At 42.8% G+C, this 23,497-nt stretch overlaps 1 protein-coding gene across 15 annotated transcripts in view; it reads left to right on the top strand.

Annotated features, from left to right (window-relative positions):
• The first annotated feature begins 1,904 nt into the window (after positions 1-1,904).
• RNF212B (ring finger protein 212B) overlaps positions 1,905-23,497 on the top strand; it is a 465,717-nt gene continuing 444,124 nt past the window's right edge. For 8 of the 15 annotated variants that reach the window (XR_008845189.1, XR_008845186.1, XR_008845193.1 and 5 more), the window contains exon 1: positions 1,923-2,041. The gene's annotated coding sequence lies outside the window, so the exon portion shown is untranslated. Of the gene's footprint in view, positions 2,042-23,497 lie in introns of all 15 variants that reach the window. The other 7 variants (XM_056526272.1, XM_056526230.1, XM_056526250.1 and 4 more) reach the window with 4 other exon arrangements.

Consider the following 23,497-nt stretch of genomic DNA (forward strand, 5'->3'; position numbering starts at 1 on the left):
TACCACTTATGTTTATTTTTATTTACAATGTTTTTTTTTTTTTTTTTTAGGGGAAAAGGGGGGCGATTAAAATTTTTAATAGGGGAGGTGTTAAATGATCTTTATTCACTTTTTTTCTGCAACGTTATAGCTCCCATAGGGACCTATAACACTGCACACACTGATCTTCAACATTGATCACTGGTTTCTCATAAGAAACCACTGATCGATGATTCTGCCGCTTGACTGCTCATGCCTGGATCTCGGACAGCATAGAGGCAGGTAGGTAGGTAGATATGTTTGCAATTGAAAAAGGTGATTGTAGCCGAAACGCGTCTTGCATTTGAATAAAAGCATAACTGCATGAAGACAAGTGAGTGCCGGGATTCATTACTTACTTATGATTATTACGATCCTCGTGCACCACGCGACTCCAAGTGCCGCCCTACACTATTGAACTTAGAAGCTGGAACCCCTGTCTTTTCGTATTGAATTGCATCTGCGGCAATGCGTATGGTGAAATAGATGATCGGATTGCCCGCATTGCTGCCGCGGCGATCCGATCATCTGTAATGGCAGACGGAGGTCCACTCACCTGCCTCCGTCCATCTCCCAGCATCTCCTGCTCTTGTCTGAGATGAAGCAGACCAGAGCAGGAGATAGCCGATAACAATGATCAGTGCTATGCCCCATGCATAGCACTGAACAGTATTAGCAATCAAATGATTGCTATAGATAGTCCCCTATGGGGACATAAAAAGTGTAAAACAAAAGTTGAAAAATGAAGAAAAAAAAAAAGGGAAAAATCCCCAGCTCAATAAAAATTAAAATGGTCAGTTTTTCCCATTTTGACCCCAAAAAGCGTATGTTTTTCCATGAACATATTTGGTATTGCCGCGTGCGTAAATGTCTGAACTATCAAATTATAATGTCAATGATCCTGTACGGTGAACGGCGTAAATGTAAAAAATAAAAGTCCAAAACTGCTTTTTTGTCAAATTTTATTCCCAAAAAAATAAAAAATTATATAAAAGTTTTATACATGCAAAGGTGGTATCGATAAAGATGAGCCCTCATACCGGCGTATTTACGGAAAAATTTAAGTTATAGGTGGTCAAACCCTCCAAAATGTGCAAAATTGTGTTTTTCATTAAAATTTCCTCCCTAAAAAATATTTTTTTGGGTTCATCGTACATTTTATGGTAAAATGAGGTTTTATTACAAAGTACAATTGGTCACGCAAAAAACAAGCCTTATATGGGTCTGTAGATGGAAATATAAAAGAGTTATGGATTTTAGAAGGCGAAGAAGAAAAAACCAAAACGCAAAAATAAAATTGTCCGGTCCTTAAAGGGGTACTCCGGTGCTTAAACATCTTATCCCCTATCCAAAAGATAGGGGATAAGATGCCTGATCGCGGGGGTCCTGCCGCTGGGGACCCCGTTATCTTGCACGAAGCACCCCAGTTTACATCAGTCCCCGAAGCACGTTCGCTCCGGGTCTGATTACCGGCAAACTACCCCTTTAAGATTAAAATGGGGGGGGGGGGGGGGTTTAAGGCCAAAATGGGCCTGGTCCTTAAGGGGTTAAGTGTACATCCTGGTGCTCGAAGTCCCAGCGAATCAGGGCAGAATTTACGTCTGTGGCATTTACCGCATGACCCAGAATAGCTCACAGGTGACTAAACCACACTTTACAGCCACAGGAATTAGGCAATTATCTCCATATTATTCCTGTCCAGCTGGTTCGACATTGGCTAGGTCTACCTCTGGTCCCGTCTCCCCACGATCACCTGACCGCCCTCCCGCTTGGTGTCTCCTTTCCAAACGCCCCATCAGCAACTTCTCTAGCGCGGAGGACCTGTTGTTTGTCCGCGCTGAGAGGCGGGAATATGAACACGTGACCTAAGCCGGGTGAGCTCGCGACCCTGGCAAGGTCTAGATCGGAAGTGAATGTTATGTGGTAATTCGTGAGTGCGGTGTACGCCACACCAGCTGCCCCCACCGGAGCTACATAGCTGCTTGTAGTTTGTGTGTGCCGATACAGCTGCTCCTGCTATGAGGTACTCACCAGTTCTATGACTGAATGCAAACAAGAGCAAAATAACAAAATATTGTATGTACCTCAGTATCCTACCTATGATTTCACAAGGAGGAATGCAGAGTTTTTTTTTTTTTTTTTTTTGTCCGTCCCCCCCAGTCAGATTCTGTAATATTTAACATGGGTTATTGCAGTAACACTTGTAATGGGGACCTCTGGGACTCCCATAGGTCATAAGAATAGGGGTCCATCTCCCCAAGTCAGTAAGGAGGTTATCAAGCATGCCGACTGCCTCTCCCTTATGGGACAACTGTACTGAACACTTAGCCACTGCTCCCTACACAGGGGAACTCCAGGTTCTCAGTGGTTGGACCCCCATTGATCAGATGCATATGGCTTTGATATATCCCCTTTTATGTTCCACATCACAATCTTGCTACTAAAGCCAAGTTTCCATGTATTTATTAGGCGCATTCTGCATTGGAGAACTTGTGCACCCTGTGTGTAAAACATGGCTACCTGTAAAATGTCACAAATAGTTGTTTTTTATTTTTTGCAGGAAATGCATTGGAAAGCCAGAAATAGGGCTACGGTTTTGGGTCCGGTCACAAAACTGGATACGGGTCAAAAAGAGCCGACCGGAGTCACCGTTTGATTCCGGTCGGCTCATTAAAGTGAATGGAGTTCAGCGCTGGTCCGGCTGGGGTACGGGAGCGCACGGTTTGCCCCTCCCCCAGCCGGTTCCGGCACCCGTAGTGTAAAACCGAGGTGTGAATGCAGACTTAAAGAGAGGAAGAAAAATACACCTTGGGAACATAACCTAAGGAGGAATAGCTCCAACATATAGAACCTGACAGAGCTTGTATAGCAACACATGGCTCAGCCTCTATCCGTTGCCTAGAGGCTGTGTTCACACTGCTCTGCTGTGTGCATGCATCCTTAGGCTAGCTTTCCACATAGGGTTTTTTCTGGAATTTTTTGGAAAACTGACACTGCAGTTTGTGAGCCAAAGTCTGAAGTGGATCCATAAGGTAAGAGAAGTGTAAGTCCTTCCTTTATATGTCCTATTCCTTTTGAATAAATTTCTGGCTTTGGCTCATAACTGCAGTGGCAGTTTTGCAAAGGAAAAAAAAGCCAGAAAAAAAACTTGCATGGAAACCTAGCCTTGGGGTACTTTTACAGGTGCTGAATAGTGCCATATTTTTGCTGTTGTGTTTGTATAACAATTTTGCACGGTTTATAAAAGCCATTTAACCCCTTCCCGCAAATGGACGTATATGTACATCCACTGCGGGCTCCTGCTGTATGACGCACACGCTCAGCAGATGAGCGCGCATCATACCTGGTGGGTCTCAGTTGCTGTCAGCAACCGGGACCCACGGCTAATGCCGGACATCGCCAATTGGGCTGATGTCCGGCATTATCGCTTTAGACGCCGCGACCAAAGTTGAACGAGGCATCTAAAAACGGTTAATTCCGCTCCCAGCTAGCTCAGTGGGGTGATCGGGACTACCGCGACATCCTGATCAGCTGAGAGGACGGGGGAGGTGTCTAACCTTCCTTCCTGCCGTCCGATCGGTGCTCCAGGCTTTCAGTCAGCTTTTACCATGGCTGAAGCAATGGAGCACCGATAACACTGATCAATGCTCTCCTATAGAGAAGCATTAATCAGTGTATGCAATCTAAAGATTGCATGTTAAAGTCCCCTGTGGAGACAGACAAAAGTATAAAAAAAATTAATTTACAAAAAAGTTAATAAGTATGCATTAACCCATTCCCTAATAAAAGTTTAAATCACCCCCCTTTTCCCATTTTTCATATAAAAAAAGGTTAAAAAAAAAGAAACCTAAACGTGTGGTATTGCCACGTGTGTAAAGGTTCAAACAATTAAAACATAATGTTAATTAAACCACACGGTTAAAGGCGCAAGCGTAAAAAAAAAATTCCAAAGTCCAGAAATGCATATTTTTGGTCACTTCATGTACTAGAAAAAAGTTAATAAAACACGATGAAAAGGTGCCATCAAAATAAAAATGGCCCCGATAAAAACTTCAGATCATGCTGCAAAAAATTAGCCCTCTTACATCCCTATATACGGAAAAATAAAAGTTATAGGGGTCAGAAGGGGACATTTGTAAACATACTAATTTTGGTGCATGTAGTTATAATTTTAGTAGTAAAATAAAATAAAACCTATATAAATTAGGTATCCTTGTAACAGTAGGGACCTGCAGAATAAATATAAGGTGTCATGTGTAGTTAAATCGAAAGCCCCCAATTTTGCCCCACAAATATTTTTTTTCTGGTTTTGCCATAGATTTTGTGGTGAAATGATTACAAAGTAAAATTGGGGGCGCAAAAAACAAGCCCTTATATGGATCTGTAGGTGGAAAATTAAGTGTTTTGTTTTTTTCCTCCTCACCTCCAAAAATCATAAGTGCAAAATTGAAATTCCCACCTCACCTTCTAAAAATCGAAACGCCTTCAATTTTGCACCTACAGACCCATACGAGGGCTTGTTTTTTGGGCCACCAATCGTACTTTGTAAACACATCAATCATTTCACCACAAAATTTACAGTGAAACAATAAAAAAATTTTGTGAGGCAAAACTTTTAACTTTTGGGGGCTTCCGATTATCCCCTTAACCACCACGGACGTAAGTGTACGTCGTGGTTTGGCAGGACTTCGCACACCAGAACGTACATTTATGTCCTGTGTATGACCGCGAGCAGCCGGGGACCCGCTGCTAATGGCCAACATCCACGACCGCGCGGATGTCCGCCATTAACCCCTCAGATTACATGATCAATACAGATCAAGGCATCTGCAATTCGATCATCCAGCATGGCGGCCGGAGGTCCCCTCACCTGCCTCCATCCGTCTCCTGGGGTCTTCTGCACTGATCTGCCTTACAGCAGACCAGAGCAGAAGATCACTGATGATACTGATCGGTGCTATGTCCTATGCATAGCACTGAACAGTATTAGCAATCAAAGGATTGCTATAGATAGTCCCCTATGGAGAAATAAAAAGTGTAAAAAAAAAAAAAAATTTGAAAAATCCCCTTCCCCAATCAAAATTTAGATTACTGATTTTGTACAAAAAGTTTTAGATTTTTTTTAAGCGGTACAAAAGTATCTAGCCATGGGTATCATTTTAATCATATTGACCCACAGAATAAAGAACACATGTCATTTTTACCGTAAAGTGTACAGCGTGAAAACAAAACCCTCCAAAACGTGCAAAATTGAGGTTTTCATTTAAATTTCCTCCCGAAAAAAAATTTGCCGTACATTTTATGGTAGAATGAGGTTTCATTACAAAGTACAATTGGTCACACAAAAAACAAGCCCTTATATGGCTCTGTAGATGAAAATATAAAGGAGTTATGGATTTTAGAAGGCGAGGAGGAAAAAACGAAAAAGCAAAAATTAAATTGGCCTGGTCCTTAAGGTGAAAATGGGCTTGGTTCTTAAGGGGTTAAAGGGGTATTCCGGGCAAAAACATCTTATCCCCTATCCTTTCGATGTCTGATCGCGGGTGTCCCGCCGCTGGGACCCCCAGCGATCTCCCTGCAGCAGCCCGCATTCTATGCGTAGCTGCATCTGAAGTTTCGGAAACCTCCGAGCTTCTGAAATGGGGACGTGACGTCACACCACGCCCCCTCCATTAATTTCTATGGGAGGGGGCGTAACGGCCGCAACGCCCTCTCCAATAGGACTTAGCCCATTTTCACCTTAAGGACGTAGCCAATTTTATTTTTGCGTTTTTGTTTTTTCCTCATCGCCTTCTAAAATTCATAACTCTTTTATATTTCCATTCCCAGACCCATATGAGGGCTTGTTTTTTGCGTGACCAGTTTTACTTTGTAATGACATCACACATTTTACCCTAAAATGTATGGTAAACCCCCCCAAAAAAATTTGTGTAAGGAAATTTAAACAAAAAATCATAATTTTTCTAATTTGGGGGGCTTCATTTTTGCGCTGTATACTTTACAGTAAAAAGGGCATGTTTTCTTTATTCTCTGGGTCAATACGATTAAAATGATACCCATGGTTACATAAATTTCTATTATTGTACTGCCTTTAAAAAATCTCAAACTTTTTTACAAAATCAGTGGGGGAGATTTATCAAAGGATTTAGACTGGTTATTCCTGTCTAAAAAGTCTAAATATGTGCGACTTTTCTGCGACTTTTGCTTTAGAGTATTTTTAGAACATGATGCATTCTAGTCTATTTTAGACAGAAAAATGCATTGGTGCTGAATTTATCAAAAGCGACTTTTCAACGACAAGTCGCATCGGCTGAAAGTACGCCAAAATGTCAGACCATACTGGAGCAGGTTTAAATACAGTCTGAAGCATAGATCCCGAAGTCTGTGCACAGAATTTATCAAGAGCCGTGCGTCTTTTGATAAATTAGGCGCAAAATAGACCGGCCTAACCCTCTGTAGGTTGGTCTATATTGATGCGGGATATAGACAACTTTGATAAATATCCCCCAGTATGTTTGAAATTGCCCTATTTTGACCACCTCTAACTTTCTTATTTTACTGTATTCAGGGATTTGTGAGGGCTCATTTATTGCGCCATGATCTGTAGTTTGTTTTGGTACCAGATTTGCGTATATGTGACTTTTTGATCGCTTTTTATTAAAAAAATTAGCAGTTTGATGTGACAAAAAAGCAGATTTTTTTTTTTTTTTTTACGTATACGCTGTTCGCCGTAGAGGATCATTAACATTCTATTTTTATAGTTCGGACATTTACACATGCAACGATACCAAATGTGTTTATTTATAGTTTTTTTTACTCTTTTATGTATTAATATGGGGAAAAAAAGGTGATTAAAAACTTTATTGGGGGAGGGGATTTTTCAAATTTTTTTAACTTTTTTTTAACATTTATTTTACACTTTTTTAGTTCCCAGAGGGGACTATTTATAGCAATCATTAGATTGCTAATACTGTTCAGTGCTATTCATAGGGCATAGCAAAGATCAGTATTATCGGCAATCTTCTGCTCTGGTCTGCTGGAAGGCAGATCAGTGGAGAAAACCCCAGGAGACGGACGTAGGCAGGTGAGGGGACCTCCGTCCGCCATCTTGGCTGCACTGATCCCCGAGGGCAGTGCCGCGGGCGATCAGATCAGCCATTATAAGTGCCGCAGATGCCGTGATCTGTATTGATCACGGCACCTGAGGGGTTAATGGTAGACATCAGCGCGATTGCTGAAGTCCGCCAGTACCGGCGGGTCCGCAGCTGCTGACAGCCACCTGAACCCGCCGGGAATGAAGCGAGCGCATCTCCTGCGCTCGTATAACAGCTGCACAGTAAATGTACGGCGCTGTGCACTAAGAGGTGCTATGCAGCGCCGTACATTTATGTTCTTAAGGGGATTATACACAGTACACTTTTCGGGCAAAATTGCACCTTATCTTTATTCTGTAGGTCCATACGATTAAAATGTTAGGCTGCTTTCACACTATAGAATTCCATTTTTAAATTTCCGTTATAATGACCCGTTAATAAAACCATTAAAAAGGGCCATTAAACGGCAGTTATAAAATCCCATTATAGTCTATGGTATTTTTGCATTACCCTTTTTAACCCAGGGGTGTGGAAATTTTATAAAAAACTACTTGTCCACGAGACTAAAATGGAGCAAAATCTACTTGTCCCTCATGACGATCCACTTGTCCGGGCCAATTTTCGCTTTTACACACTCGTTTTTTCCTCCTCGCCCTATAATAGCCTTAACTACCTACTATAATGATACCTTTTAATTTTTCAATAACATATTCTCTGAACCAAAAAAATATATATTAAGGGAAGTGAAATTTAAATAGTAAAAGATAATTTTGCAGATTTGGTGGTTTTCTTTTCTGCGCCATTTACCTTGTGGTTGAGATAACATGTTAGTTTTATACTTTAGGCGCCTGATTACAGCAATACCAGATTTGTATCGTTTACGTCATGTTTTACTAATTCTGGACTTTTTCAAAAAATTTTTAATTACCATTTTTTAACCCCTGTAGCTTTATTTTTTTTCCGCATACCAGGCTGTATGGGGGCTCATTTTTTGCGCCATAATCTGTTTTTTGTATCGGTACCATTTTGGTATTGATCTGACTTTTTAATCGCTTTTTAACTTTTTTTTTCTGAGATATTATAAAAATTTCAAATCTGTGGTTTGGTATTTTTATTACATTTACCGTACGGGATACATAATGTTATATTTTCATAGGTTGTACAATTACGCAGGAAGCGATACCAAATATGTTTATTTTTATTATGTTTACATGTTTTTATATAGGAAAAGGGGGTGATTTGAACTTTTAACATGGAAGGGGTTAATGCAGCGGTCTTCAAACTGTGGCCCTTCAGATGTTGCAAAACTACAACTCCCAGCATGCCCGGACAGCCAACGGCTGTCCTGGCATGCTGGGAATTGTAGTTTTGTAACATCTGGAGGGGCACAGTTTGAAGACCACTGGGTTAATATGTGTCTTTCAAACTTTTATTAAAACTTTTATTTATTATTATAATTATTTTTTTTTTGGACACTTTATTAGACTTCTGAGGAATCATTAGATTCCTCAGACAGATGAATAGAGTTCTATTGAACTCTATTAATCTGTGTGCTCTGTGATCCATTGATAGAGCCTGGTCCAGCCAGGATCTATCAATGACAGAGCTGGGACAGGAGGAAGCAGAGGTAAGTCCTCCGGCTACCTCCATAATGGATCGCCCCCCTGCGATCACACTGCAGGGGGGCGATCCACCCCACTAGCCCACCAGGGAGCGTTCACATCTCCCTTTAGACGCCGCTGTCAGCTTTGACAGCGGCGATCTAAAGGGTTAATAGCCAGCTGCGGCGATCGCCGCATGCTGGCTATTAGCGGCGGCCCCCGGCTACTGAGAACAGCCGGGGGCTGCAGAGTACGGAGCGGGCAGGAATCCCGAGCCCGCTCCATACTCCCCTGTGAGCGCCGCATACAGTCTCCCCGTGCAGACGTGCGGGGAGCAAAGGCAGAGGACGCAGGTCTGCACGGGGAGAAATAAGCCATGCCCCCTCATCTCCCCCCGCACGTCTGCAGAGCAGGGGAGAGAAGACAAATACACAGCTTCTCATCTCCCCTGCTCTGCTTCGGAGGACACAGGATGCAGAGTATGGAGCGGGCAGGAGTCAGGAGCCCCCTCCATACAGACTGCAGATCCGCCGCACTTGTCAGGTCCGGCCCTGCTTGCCCGAAGCCGGGCTAAGGGCCGGACAAATTCACCTGCCCGGCGCCCAAAACTGCTAGTCCCGGGCGTCGGGCGATAGAAATTCCACATCCCTGTAACCCCTTAACAACGGATGTATATTTACGTCCTACGCCGGCTCCCGCGATATGCCACGGGGTCATGCGATGACCCCGCGTCATATTGGGTCAGTCCCGGCGGCCATCAACGGCCGGGACCCACGGCTAATGCAGGACATCACCGATCGCGGTGATGCCCTGTATTAACCCTTCAGACGCTGCGATCAAAGCTGACCGCCGCGTCTGAAGCGAAAGTGAAAGTATCCCGGCTGCTCAGTCGGGCTGTTCGGGACCACCGCGTGAAATCGCGGCATCCCGAACAGCTTACAGGACACCGGGAGGGACCTTACCTGCCTTCTCGCTGTCCGATCGGCGAATTACTGCTCTGTGCCTGAGATCCAGATCACCCCCCTTTTCCCATAAAAAATAAAACAGTGTAAATAAAAATAAACATATGTGGTATCGCCACATGCGTAAATGTCCGAACTATAAAAATATATCGTTAATTAAACCGCACGGTCAATGACGTACACGTAAAAAAATCAAGTGTATTTTTGGTCACTTTTTATACCATAAAAAAATGAATAAAAAGTGATCAAAAAGTCAGATCAAAACAAATAGGGTACCAATAAAAACTTCAGATCACGGCGCAAAAAATTAGCCCTCAAACGTGGAAGAATAAAAAAGTTATAGGGGTCAGAAGAGGACATTTTTAAACGTATACATTTTCCTGCATGTAGTTATGATTTTTTCCAGAAGTACGACAATATCCAACCTATATAAGTAGGATATCATTTTAACCGTATGGACCTACAGAATAATAAGTTGTCATTTTTACGAAATATGCACTGCATAGAAACGGAAGCCCCCAAAAGTTACAAAATTACGTTTTTTCTTCGTTTTTGTAGCACAATGATTTTTTTTCCGTTTCGCCGTGCATTTTTGGGTAAAATTACTAATGTCCCTGCAAAGTAGAATTGGTGACGCAAAAAATAAGCCATAATATGGATTTTTAGGTGGAAAATTGAAAGGTTTATGATTTTGAAAAGGTAAGGAGGAAAAAAGGAAAATGCAAAAACTGAAAAACCCTGCGTCCTTAAGGGGTTAACTCGTCATAGCCCGTTATAAATAACGGACGTTATTTTGTGACGGGAGAAAGTAGCCAGCAGCAGTTCCAGCAGACCAGAGCAGAAGATTGCCGATAATATGCATAGCACTGAGCAGTATTACAATCTAACGATTGCTATAGATAGTCCCCCTATGGGGACATAATGAGTTAAAAATAAAAGTAAAAAAAAATCTTTTCCTAATCTTACTTAAATTAAAAATTATAATAATTAAACATATTAGGTCACCGCCTGCGTAAATGTTCGATATATCAAAATATGTTAATGATCCCTTATGATGAATGGCGAAAACGCAAATCGCCGCAAAAAGATCTTACAAACGCCAGTGGGGTGTAAATGCTCACTGCACCCCGTATTAAATTATGTGAGGGGTGTAGTTTCCAAAATGGGGTCACATGGGGGGGGGGGGGTCCACTGTTCTGGCACCACGGCGGGCTTTGTAAATGCACATGGCCCCCGACTTCCATTCCAACCAAATTCTCTCTCCAAAAGCTCAATGGCGCTCCTTCTCTTCTGAGCATTGTAGCTCGCCCGCAGAGCACTTTGCATCCACATATGGGGTATTTCCATAGAAATGGGGTTACAAATTTTGGGAGGCTTTTTCCCCTATTACCCCTTGTAAAAATGAAAAATTTAAGGTAAGGCCAGCATTTTAGTGAAAAAAAACGAATTTTTCAATTTCACGTCCAACTTTAGCGGAAATTTGTCAATCACCTGTGGGGTGTTAAGGCTCACTGTACCCCTTGTTACGTTCCGTGAGGGGTTTTACTTTCCCAAATAGTGTGACATGTGTTTTTTTTTTAATTATTTGTTGTTCTGGCACAATGGGGGCTTTCTGAATGAGACATGCCCCCCAAAAACCATTTCAGCAAAATTCGCTCTCCAAAATCCCATTGTCACTCCTTCTCTTCTGAGCCCTCTAGTGCACCCACAGAGCACTTTACATCCACATATGAGGTATTTCCTTACTTACTTGTGAGAAATAGGGTTACAAATTTTGGGGGACATTTTTACCTATAAGCCCTTGTAAAAATGGAAAAAAAAAGGGTCTACAAGAACATGTTAGTGCAAAAAAAAAAATGAAGATTTAGAATTTTCTCCTCCTCTTTGCTGCTATTCCTGTGAAACACCTAAAGGGTTAACAAACTTTCTCAATGTCATTTTTAATACTTTAACCCCTTAAGGACGCAGCTCATTTTCACCTTAAGGACGCAGCCCTTTTTTTGCAATTCTGACCACTGTCACTGTATGCATTAATAACTCTAAGATGCTTTTACCGATTATTCTGATTCTGAGATAGTTTTTTCGTAACCATACTCAACTTTATTTTAGTGGTAAATTTTCGTTGTTACTTGCATCCTTCCTTTCTTGGTGAAAAATCACCAAATTTCATGAAAATTTTGAAAATTTAGCATTTTTCTAAGTTTGAAACTGCTTATAAGGAAAATGGATATTCCAAATAAATATTATATTGATTCACAAATACAATGGAGGATATTTATCAAAGTTGTCTATGTCCTGCATCAATATAGACCAAACTACAGAGGGTTAGTCTGGTCTATTGTGCGCCTAATTTATCAAATGGTGCACAGCTCTTGATAAATTCTGTGCACAGACTGCATGATCTATGGTTTAGTCTATATTTAAACCTGCTCCAACATGGTCAGACATTTCGGTGTACTTTCAGCCTATGCGACTTGTCGCTGAAAAGTCGCTTTTGATAAATTCAGCACCAATGCATTTTTCAATGCATTTCAGTCTAAAATAGACTTGCATGCATCATGTTCTAAAAATCCTCTAGAGCAAAAGTCGCAGAAAAGTCGCACATATTTAGACTGCGACTTTCTGTGCGACAAATTTAGACAAGAAAAACCAGTCTAAATCTTTTGATAAATCTCCCCCAATATGTCTACTTTGTGTTGGCATCATAAAATTGACCTAATTTTACTTTTTGAAGATATTAGAGGGCATCAAAGTATAGCAGCAATTTTCAAAATGTTCATGAAAATTTCAAAATCTGAAGGGACAGATGTTACAGAACTACAACTCCCAGCATGCCTGGGTAGTCTAGGCATGCTGAGAGTTGTAGTTTTGCAACATCTGGAGAGCTACCGTTTGACCACCACTGTATATAGTGGTCTCCAAACTGTGACCATCCAGATGTTGCAAAACTACAACTCCCAGCATGCCCAGACAGCCTTTGGCTATCTGGGCATGCTGTGAGTTGCAGTTTCGCAACCACTAGGTAGGCAGCAGTAAATATCGCTTTACTGCCATCTTCCTTGATGCTGCGCTCTGTCACCTCCCTACCTCCGCAGCTGATCTCCGCTGATGCCACCGATGATCGGCGGTCCCCACCGCATCTTCTCCCCCGGTACCGGCCGCCATCTTCTCCCCCCGTTCTGCCCGACATCCAGGGGTGGGCAGAGCGGGGGGGTTTCCATGGTAACCCCACCCCCGTCTTCAACTGCCATTGGTCAGTAGTCATTGCTGACTAATGGCAGGGGATAGGAGGAGGTGGCACCACTGCAACCTTGCTCCTATCCCTTAGGATGATCGGGGCTGTCACTGACAGCTCCGATCATCCCTATTTTCCGGGCGATCAGGTCACCAGAGACCCGATCAGCCCAGAATAGCGACAAATCGCAGATCTGAATTGATCTGCGATTTGCCGCGATCGCCGACATGGGGGGTCGATATGCTGGGATGCCTTCTCGCCGGAACCGGGCGGGACCGGAATTCCCACGGGCGTATCCATACGTCCTTAACCCCTTAAGGACACATGACGTACTGGAACGTCATGTGTCCACTCCCGATCTATAACGCGGGGCCACGGCGTGGCCCCGCGTCATAGCGGTTCGGGCCCGGCCTCTAACAACGGCCGGGACCCGTGGCTAATAGCGCGCGGCATTGATCGCTGTGCCGCGCGCTATTAACCCTTTTAGATGCGGCGTTCAAAGTTGAACGCCGCGTCTAAAGTGAAACCGAAAGCATGCCGGCTAGCTCAGTGGGCTGTTCGGGATAGCCGCGGTGAAATCGCGGCATCCCGAACAGCTGACAGGACAGCGGGAGGGCCCCTACCTGCCTCCTCGCTGTCCGATCGCCGAATGACTGCTCAGTGCCTGAGATCCAGGCATGAGCAGTCATGCGGCAGAATCATCGATCACTGGTTTCTTATTAGAAACCAGTGATCAATGTAAAAGATCAGTGTGTGCAGTGTTATAGGTCCCTATGGGACCTATAACACTGCAAAAAAAAAGTGCAAAAAAAAAGTGAATAAACATCATTTAACCCCTTCCCTATTAAAAGTTTGAATCACCCCCCTTTTCCCATAAAAGAAAAAACACAGTGTAAATAAAAATAAAAATAAACATAAATGGTATCGCCGCGTGCGGAAATGTCCGAATTATAAAAATATATCGTTAATTAAACCGCACGGTCAATGGCGTGCGCACAAAAAAATTCCAAAGTCCAAAATAGTGCATTTTTGGTCACTTTTTATATCATGAAAAAATGAATAAAAAGCGATCAATAAGTCCTATCAATGCAAAAATGGTACCGTTAAAAACTTCAGATCACGGCGCAAAAAATGAGCCCTCATACCGCCCCATACACGGAAAAATAAAAAAGTTATAGGGGTCAGAAGATGACAATTTTAAACGTATTAATTTTCCTGCATGTAGTTATGATTTTTTCCAGAAGTCCGACAAAATCAAACCTATATAAGTAGGGTATCATTTTAATCGTATGGACCTACAGAATACATATCAGGTGTCATTTTTACCGAAAAATGTACTACGTAGAAACGGAAGCCCCCAAAAGTTACAAAACGGCGTTTTTTTTTAAATTTTGTCGCACAATGATTTTTTTTCCCGCTTCACCATAGATTTTTGGGCAAAATGACTGACGTCATTACAAAGTAGAATTGGTGGCGCAAAAAATAAGCCATCATATGGATTTTTAGGTGTAAATTTGAAAGAGTTATGATTTTTTAAAGGCAAGGAGCAAAAAACGAAAATGCAAAAACGGAAAAACCTCCGGTCCTTAAGGGGTTAAGGACTCAGGATGCAGGGCGTATGCATACACCCTGCGTCCTGAAGAGGTTAAAGGGTGCAGTTTTCATAATGGGGTCCATTATAGGGGATTTCTAACATAAAGATCCTCAAATTCACCTCGAAACTGAACTGGTCCCTGAAAATTCCGATTTTGAAATTTTTCGGGAAAAATTGGAAAATTGCTGCTAAACTTTGAAGCCCTTTTAATCAGGGATGTGGAAATCCTATAGCCCGACGCCCGGGACAAGTAGTTTTGGGTGCTGGGCAGGTGAATTGTTTATAGATTTAGCCCTGTATCGGGCGAGCAGGGACTGACAGACTTCCCCCCTTATTTTTCTTTAATGTCGGTGTGAGGCGCAGGAGCCGATGGAAGTCTCCACCTCACACCGACCCTCAGAGTGTATGGAGGGGGCGGCGGCCTCCAGCTGACTGCAGAGCCCCCTCATCTCCCCTCCCAGAGGATGGACGGAGCTCAGAAGACACAGCAGGGGGAGAGAGAGGATGTAGACAGCTCGGCACACAGCTCTATCCCCTCCCCCCCCGCACACAGCTCTATCCCTCCCCCTCCCCTCTGTCTCCACAGGACCTAATCCACCACGGGGAGGTTGCTTGTTTGCACGAGGAAAACACAGAGCAGGGGGGGAGGGGAGGACGGAAATCTCACCTCACACCGGCCGGGACTACAGCTCTGATGTCCACTCATGGCGGCTCAGGTGAGGAGGCAGAGAATACAGGCGGCAGGAAGGAAGAGTGGTTGTATATGTATGGTGTGAGTGTATGTGTGATGTGTGTGTAATGTATGATGGGGGGGGGGCAACGGCAGGTGTATGTATGATGTGTGCATATGTATGGTGTATATCAGTGTTTCCCAACCAGGGTGCCTCCAGCTGTTGCAAAACTACAACTCCCAGCATGCCCTGGGCATGCTGGGAGTTGTAGTTTTGCAACAGCTGGAGGCACCCTGGTTGGGAAACACTGGTGGATATGTATGGTGTGAGTGTATGTGTGTATGATGTCTATGTGTGATGTGTATGTAATGTATAATGTGTGTGATGTGTATGTAATGTATGATGTGTGTATATGTATGGTGTGAGTGTATGATGTATGTGTGATGTGTATGTAATGTATGTTGTGTGTATAATGTCTGTGTGATGTGTATGTAATGTATGTTGTGTGTATAATGTCTGTGTGATGTGTATGTAATGTATGTTGTGTGTATAATGTCTAAGTGTGATGTATGTATGTAATGTATGATGTGGGGGGGCAGCTGCAGGTTTATGTATGATGTGTGCATATGTATGGTGTATATGTATGGTGTGAGTGTATGTGTGTATGATGTCTATGTGTGATGTGTATGTAATGTATGATGTGTGTATAATGTCGAAGTGTGATGTGTATGTAATGTATGATGTCTAAGTGTGATGTGTATGTATGTGATGTATGATGTGGGGTGGGCAGCGGCAGGTGTATGTATGATGTGTGCATATGTATGGTGTGAGTGTATGTGTGTATGATGTATGTGTGTATGTAATGTATGATGCGGGGGGGGCAGTGGCGGGTGTGTGTGTGTATGTATGATATGGGGGCAGTGGCTGGTGCATGTATGATGTGTATGTATGAATGTTTTGTATAGGAGCGGACTGTCACGTCGGGCATTAGGGCAGTTGTGCCATCTAATTTTATTTATTTTTAGTGGCACCCGCACTAAATTGCACCCCCAGAATCCCGCCCCCTTCATACTCACCCGCCAACCAAGAGCCCCACGGATGCACGCAAACACGCCCGAACCAAAACTACAACTCCCAGCATGTTGGACCATAACTTAAACTGTAGAACTATAAAGTGTAACATGCTGGGAGTTGTAGTGTTGGTTCGGGTCAGCTGCAGAGCTATAGGCTGTGTCAAGGAATACTGGGAATTGCAGTTAGTAACTACAACACCCAGCATGCCCTGATGCAGCCTATAGCTCTGCAGCTGACCCGAACCAAAACTACAACTCCCAGCATGTTGGACCATAACCTAAACTGTAGAACTATAAAGTGCAAGATGCTGGGAGTTGTAGTTTTGGTTCGGGTCAGCTGCAGAGCTATAGGCTGCATCAGGGCATGCTGGGTGTTGTAGTTACTAACTGCGATTCCCAGTATTCCTTGACACAGACTATGGCTCTGCAGCTGACACAAACCAAAACTACAACTCCCAGCATGTTACACAATAACCTTAACTGTCCTACTATACAGTGCAACATGCTGCAACACCCACACAACCATAGCCTGTATCAGGGCATGCTGGGAGTTGTAGTTATCTAGTAACTAAATGCAACTTCCAGCATTTTCTGACACAAAATGCAGCACATAAACTGGAGAAGCAGACCCCCCCCCCCCCAGTAACACATAAGTCCCTATTGAGACTGAAAAGTGCGTATACATGTGAATAAGCCCCTTTCCTAATAAGTTTCCAATTTTCTTTAAATACAAATAATGTACAAAAATAAACACAAGTGGTATCTCTGCATGTGGAAATGTCCAGGCTATTAAAATATAATGTTAATTAAACCGTACGGTGAACGGTGTAAATGTAAAGAATTGTCCAGAATTGCTCATTTTTGGTCACTTCATATGAGAAATTTTTTATAAGGTGATCAAAAAGTTACATCTAGACTTTTCTGGGCTTGTCTCAGGCGTAAGAGGAGCTACAGCTCTCCCTCCGCTAATATCCCGGCATACTGCGATCGCCTATTAACCCATTAGATCACCGCTGTCAGCAGTGTCTAAAGGATCTTATATCCATCCCTGGTGGTCTAGTGGGGGGGATCAGACTATTTTGGTTGAAATTATTTCATCAACCAGGACAAGTGGATTTTCTTGAGGGACAAGTAGATTGTGTTCCGCTTTAGTCCCTTGGACAAGTAGTTTTTTTTTAAATTTCCACACCCCTGTTTAATGTCTTCAAAAAGTAAAAACATGTCAACTTCATGATGCAAACTAGAACTAGTATCTTCAATTACCTTGCTGATATTCCCCGCCTCCCTGGCCAGAGACCGCCGCCGCCGCCCCATTGCCTCCCCGGTTTTATAATTACCTGTTCCCGGGGTCCGCGCTACTTCTGGCTTCTGCGACGTCCTGCGCTATTGCTGTGCGCTGCGCAGCACAATGACGAGTGACGTCCTCAACGCGACTTCACCGTCGGTGCGCACAGTGACAGCTCAGGATGCCGCCGGAGCCAGAAGTAGCGCGGGCCCCGGGAACAGGTAATTATAAAACCGCGGATGAGGGAGGAAATGGGGCAGCGGCAGTGGTGGTTGGACTAGGGAGGACCCCAGGATAGGAAGGGGGAGAGAAGCGGGCGGCGGTCTCTGGCCCCGCAAAAGCCGCTGCAGTTCATTGATTTAAAACGCCCGTTTTAAATCATTGATCTGCAGCGGCTTCTGTGGTGGGGGTGGGGGGTTGTTAGGGGAAAAAGACGATAAATTATACCAGACTATCGGTATAAGTTATTGGCTATTGGACTGAAAGGTCACAGATTATCGGTATGTGGCGGTAACCCGCTCTGGTTTCCGCTGCGATCCTCTTCCTGGTTGCCGGTGGTCCGCGAGTCATACTGCGCTCAGCCATTCACTGGCCACAGCGAAGTACTGACTCGGCCGGCGATAGGCTGAGCGGCAGTGTGACGTTTTCCTCCCCGGCACCTGCTGCCGTGGCGGAAAACGTCACACTGCCGCTCAGCCTATCGCCGGTCGAGTCGGGACTTCGCTGCGGCCGGTGAGTGCAGTATGACTCGCCGACCACCGGCAACCAGGAAGAGGATAACGGCGGAGACCGGAGCGGGTTACTAGAGGCATCGGGGGAGCAATGGAAGGTAGTACCTCTTAATTTTTTTTACTGCTGGCATATGGAGTACAATTTTCCTATTCTTGAGTACTCCTTTAACCCCTTAAAGGGGTTCTCCCTTGTTTATACTGTTTTTTGTTATTATGTTTGTGTGTTATGTGTGTATAAGTATGTGTTTTTTTATGTGTGTTGTGATTATGTATATATGTATTTTCTTACCTTTTGTGAAGATCCGGAAGCTGGCCCCTTTTTCTTCCAGTGGGTTGCTGTGCACCTCGGCCTTCGCCATGTTGTGTTCGGTAAGTAGGATGTCGGGGGGGTGTTCTTGCTTCTGTCCTTCCTATCTTCTGACGTCCGAGGCAAATCTTTTCTTCCTGTTTCTTCCGTGGCTCAGCGACGAATCTGTGGCCTCTTCCGGCGCATGCGCAGTTAATTTTTTTTTTTACTAATAAAGTTTTTTTTGTCTAATTGACAAATTGTATGCGCTTGCGCGAGTACGCAAGTGCTACGCTAACAGGTCTACGCTAATAGCGTAGCTTTGCGCAAGTGCAGACAGTTTGTCAATTAGACAAAAAAAAACTTTATTGGTAAAAAAAATAAAAATACCTGTGCATGCGCTGGAAGAGGCCGCAGGTTCGTCGCTGAGCCACGGAAGAAACAGGAAGAAAAGATTTGCCTCGGACGTCAGAAGATCCCACTTACCGAACACAACATGGCGGAGGCCGAGGTGCACAGCAACCCACTGGAAGAAAAAGGGGCCAGCTTCCGGATCTTCACAAAAGGTAAGAAAATACATATATACATAATCACAACACACATAAAAAAACACATACTTATACACACATAACACACAAACATAATAAAAAAAAACAGTATAAGCAAGGGAGAACCCCTTTAACCCCTTAAGGACACAGCCATTTTACACCTTAGGACCCGGCCATTTTTTGCACATCTGACCACTGTCACTTTAAACATTAATAACTCTGGGATGCTTTTAGTTATCATTCTGATTCCGAGATAGTTTTTTGGTGACATATTCTACTTTAACATAGTGGTAAAATTTTTTGGTAACTTGCATCCTTTCTTGATGAAAAATTTGAAAATTTAAAGCATTTTTCTAACTTTGAAGCTCTCTGCTTGTAAGGAAAATGGATATTCCAAATAAAAAAAATTTTTTATTCACATATACAATATGTCCACTTTATGTTTGCATCATAAAATTGAAAAGTTTTTACTTTTGGAAGACACCAGAGGGCTTCAAAGTTAGGCATCAATTTTCAAATTTTTCACAAAATTTCCAAAATCACAATTTTTCAGGGACCAGTTCAGGTTTGAAGTGGATTTGAAGGGTCTTCATATTAGAAATACCCCACAAATGACCCAATTATAAAAACTGCACCCCCCAAAGTATTCAAAATGACATTCAGCCAGCATTTTAACCCTTTAGGTGTTTCACAGGAATAGCAGCAAAGTAAAGAAGAAAATTCACAATCTTCATTTTTTACACTCGCATGTTCTTGTAGACCCAATTTTTTTATTTTTACAAGGGGTAAATGGAGAAAATGTATACTTATATTTGTAGCCCAATTTCTCTCGAGTAAGCACATACCTCATATGTCTATGTAAAGTGTTCAGCAGGCGCAGTAGAGGGCTCAGAAGCGAAGGAGCGACAAGGGGATTTTGGAGAGTACGTTTTTCTGAAATGGTTTTTGGGGGGCATGTTGCATTTAGGAAGCCCCTATGGTGCCAGAAAAGGGGAAAAAAACCACATGGCATACCATTTTGGAAACTAGACCCCTTGAGGAACGTAACAAGGAATAAAGTTAGCCTTTCTCCAAATTTCACATTTTTGCAAGGGTTAATAACAGAAAATACCCCCCAAAATTTGTAACCCCATCTCTTCTGAGTATGGAGGTACCCCATAAGTTGACCTGAAGTACACTACGGGCGAACTACAATGCTCAGAAGAGGAGGAGTCATATTTGGCTTTTTGAGAGCAAATTTTGCTCGGGGGCATGTCGCATTTAGGAAGCCCCTACGGTGCCAGGACAGCAAAAAATACCCACATGGCCTACCATTTTGGAAACTAGACCCCTTGAGGAATGTAACAAGGAATAAAATGAACCTTAATACCCCACAAGGGTTTCACGACTTTTGCATACGTAAAAAAATAAATAATTTTCCCTAAAATGTGTTTCCCCCCCAAATTTCAAATTTTTGCAAGGTTTAATAGCAGAAAATACCCCCCAAAATTTGTAACCCCATCTCTTCTGAGTATTGAGGTACCCCATAAGTTGACCTGAAGCGCACTATGGGCGAACTACAATGCTCAGAAGAGGAGTCATATTTGGCTTTTTGAGAGCAAATTTTGCTCGGGGGCATGTCGCATTTAGAAAGCCCCTATGGTGCCAGGACAGCAAAATAACCCCCACATGGCATACCATTTTGGAAACTAGACCCCTTGAGGAACGTAACAAGGGGTACAGTGAGCATTTACCCCCCACTGGTGTCTGTCAGATCTTTGGAACAGTGAGCTGTACAAAATTTTTAATTTGCACAGCCCACTGTTCCAAAGATCTGTCAGACACCAGTGGGGTGTAAATTCTCACTGCACCTCTCATTACATTCCGTGAGGGGTGTAGTTTCCGAAATGGGGTCACATGTGTTTTTTTTTTTTTTTTTTTTTCGTTAGTCAAAACCGCTGTAACAATCAGCCACCCCTGTGCAAATCGCCTCAAATGTACATGGTGCACTCTCCCTTCTGGGCCTTGTTGTGCGCCCCCAGAGCACTTTGCGCCCACATATGGGGTATCTCCGTAGTCGGGAGAAATTGCATTACAAATTTTGGGGGGCTTTTTTCCCTTTTACCTCTTGTCTAAATGAAAAGTATGGGGCAACACCAGCATGTTAGTGTAAAAAATTTATTTTTTTACACTAACATGCTGGTGTAGACCTCAACTTCACCTTTTCATAAGGGGTGAAAGGAGAAAAAGCCCCCCAAAATTTGTTAGGCAATTTCTCCCGAGTACGGCGATACCCCATATGTGGCCCTAAACTGTTGCCTTGAAATACGACAGGGCTCCAAAGTGAGAGCGCCATGTGCATTTGAGGCCTGAATTAGGGATTTGCATAGGGGTGGACATAGGGGTATTCTACACCAGTGATTCGCAAACAGGGTGCCTCCAGCTGTTGCAAAACTCCCAGCATGCTTGGACAGTCAACGGCTGTCCGGCAATACTGGGAGTTGTTGTTTTGCAACAGCTGGAGGCTCCATTTTGAAAACAGTGGCGTACCAGACGTTTTAAATTTTTATTGGGGAGGGGGGCTGTGTAGGGGGTATGTGTATATGTAGTATTTTTTACTTTTTATTTTATTTTGTGTTAGTGTAGTGTAGTGTTTTTAGGGTACAGTCACACGGGCGGGGGATTACAGCGAGTTTCCCGCTGCGAGTTTGAGCTGCCGCGCAAAATTAGCTGCATCGAGAACTTGCAGCCTGATACTCACTGTAAGCCCCTGCCCATGTGAATGTACCCTGTATGGTATCGCCGCGTGCGGAAATGTCTGAATTATAAAAATATATCGTTAATTAAACCGCACGGTCAATGGCGTGAGCGCCAAAAAATTCCAAAGTCCAAAATAGTGCATTTTTGGTCACTTTTTATATCATGAAAAAATGAATAAAAAGCGATCAATAAGTCCTATCAATGCAAAAATAGTACCGTTAAAAACTACAGATCACGGCGCAAAAAATTAATTAGCCCTCATACCGCCCCATACACGGAAAAATAAAAAAGTTATAGGGGTCAGAAGATGACAATTTTAAACGTATAAATTTTCCTGCATGAAGTTATGATTTTTTCCAGAAGTACGACAAAATCAAACCTATACAAGTAGGGTATCATTTTAACCGTATGGACCTACAGAATAATATCAGGCGTAATTTTTACCGAAAAATGTACTACGTAGAAACGGAAGCCCCCAAAAGTTACAAAATGGCGTTTTTTTTTTCCAATTTTGTCTCACAATGATTTTTTTTTTCCGTTTCACCGTAGAGTTTTGGGCACAATGACTGACGTCATTACAAAGTAGAATTGGTGGCGCAAAAAATAAGCCATAATATGGATTTTTAGGTGCAAAATTGAAAGAGTTATGATTTTTTAAAGGCAAACAGCAAAAAAGGAAAATGCAAAAACGGAAAACCCCCCGGTCCTTAAGGGGTTAAGGTCAAAATGGACTTCGTCCTTAAGGGGTTAAGTCCACATATGGGGTATTTCCATGCTCAGAAGAGATGGAGTTACAAATTTTGGGGGGCTTTTTCTCCTATTACTCCTTGGGAATATGAAAAATTTGGGGTAACAGCATTTTAGTGAAAACAATCTAATTTTTCATTTTCACGTCCAACTTTAACACAAAGTCGTCAAACATTAGTGTGGTATTAAGGCTCACTGTACCACTTGTTAAGTTCCTTGAGGGGTGTAGTTTCCCAAATAGTGCGCAAGTTTTTTTTTTTTTTTGCTTTTCTGGGTCAAGGGGGCAACATGCCCTCGAAAACCATTTCAGCAAAATTTGCTCTCCAAAAGCCCAATGTCACTCCTTCCTTCTGAGCCCTCTAGTGCACCCACAGAGCACTTTACATCCACATATGAGGTATCTCCTTACTCGAGAGAAATTGTGTTACATATTTTGAGGATCTTTTTCTCCTTTTACCCCTTGTAAAAAATGGGGCTACAAGAAAATGTTAGTGTAAAAATTTTTTTTTGAGTTTTCTCCTCCACTTTGCTGCTATTCCTGTGAAACACCTAAAGGGTTAACAAACTTTCTGAATGTCCTTTTGGGTTGTTTGAGGGGTGCAGTTTTCATAATGGGGTCAGTTATTGGGGATTTCTAACATAAAGACCCTCAAATTCACTTCAAAACTGAAATTTTCGAAATTTGAAATTTTTGTCAAAAATTGCTTCTAATCTTTGATGCCCTCTGTCTTCAAAAAGTAAAAACTTGTCTATTTTATTATGCCAACATAAAGTAGACATATTGTATATGTGAATCAATATATAATTTATTTGGCATGTCCAGTTGAAAAAAATGCAACATTTTCAAAATTTTCATTAAATTATTCATTAAATTATTATTTGCATTATTTCACCAAGAAATTATGTATCAACG

The sequence above is a fragment of the Hyla sarda genome, chromosome 1 (genome assembly GCF_029499605.1).
Source record: "Hyla sarda isolate aHylSar1 chromosome 1, aHylSar1.hap1, whole genome shotgun sequence".
Classification (NCBI taxonomy): Eukaryota; Metazoa; Chordata; class Amphibia; order Anura; family Hylidae; genus Hyla; species Hyla sarda.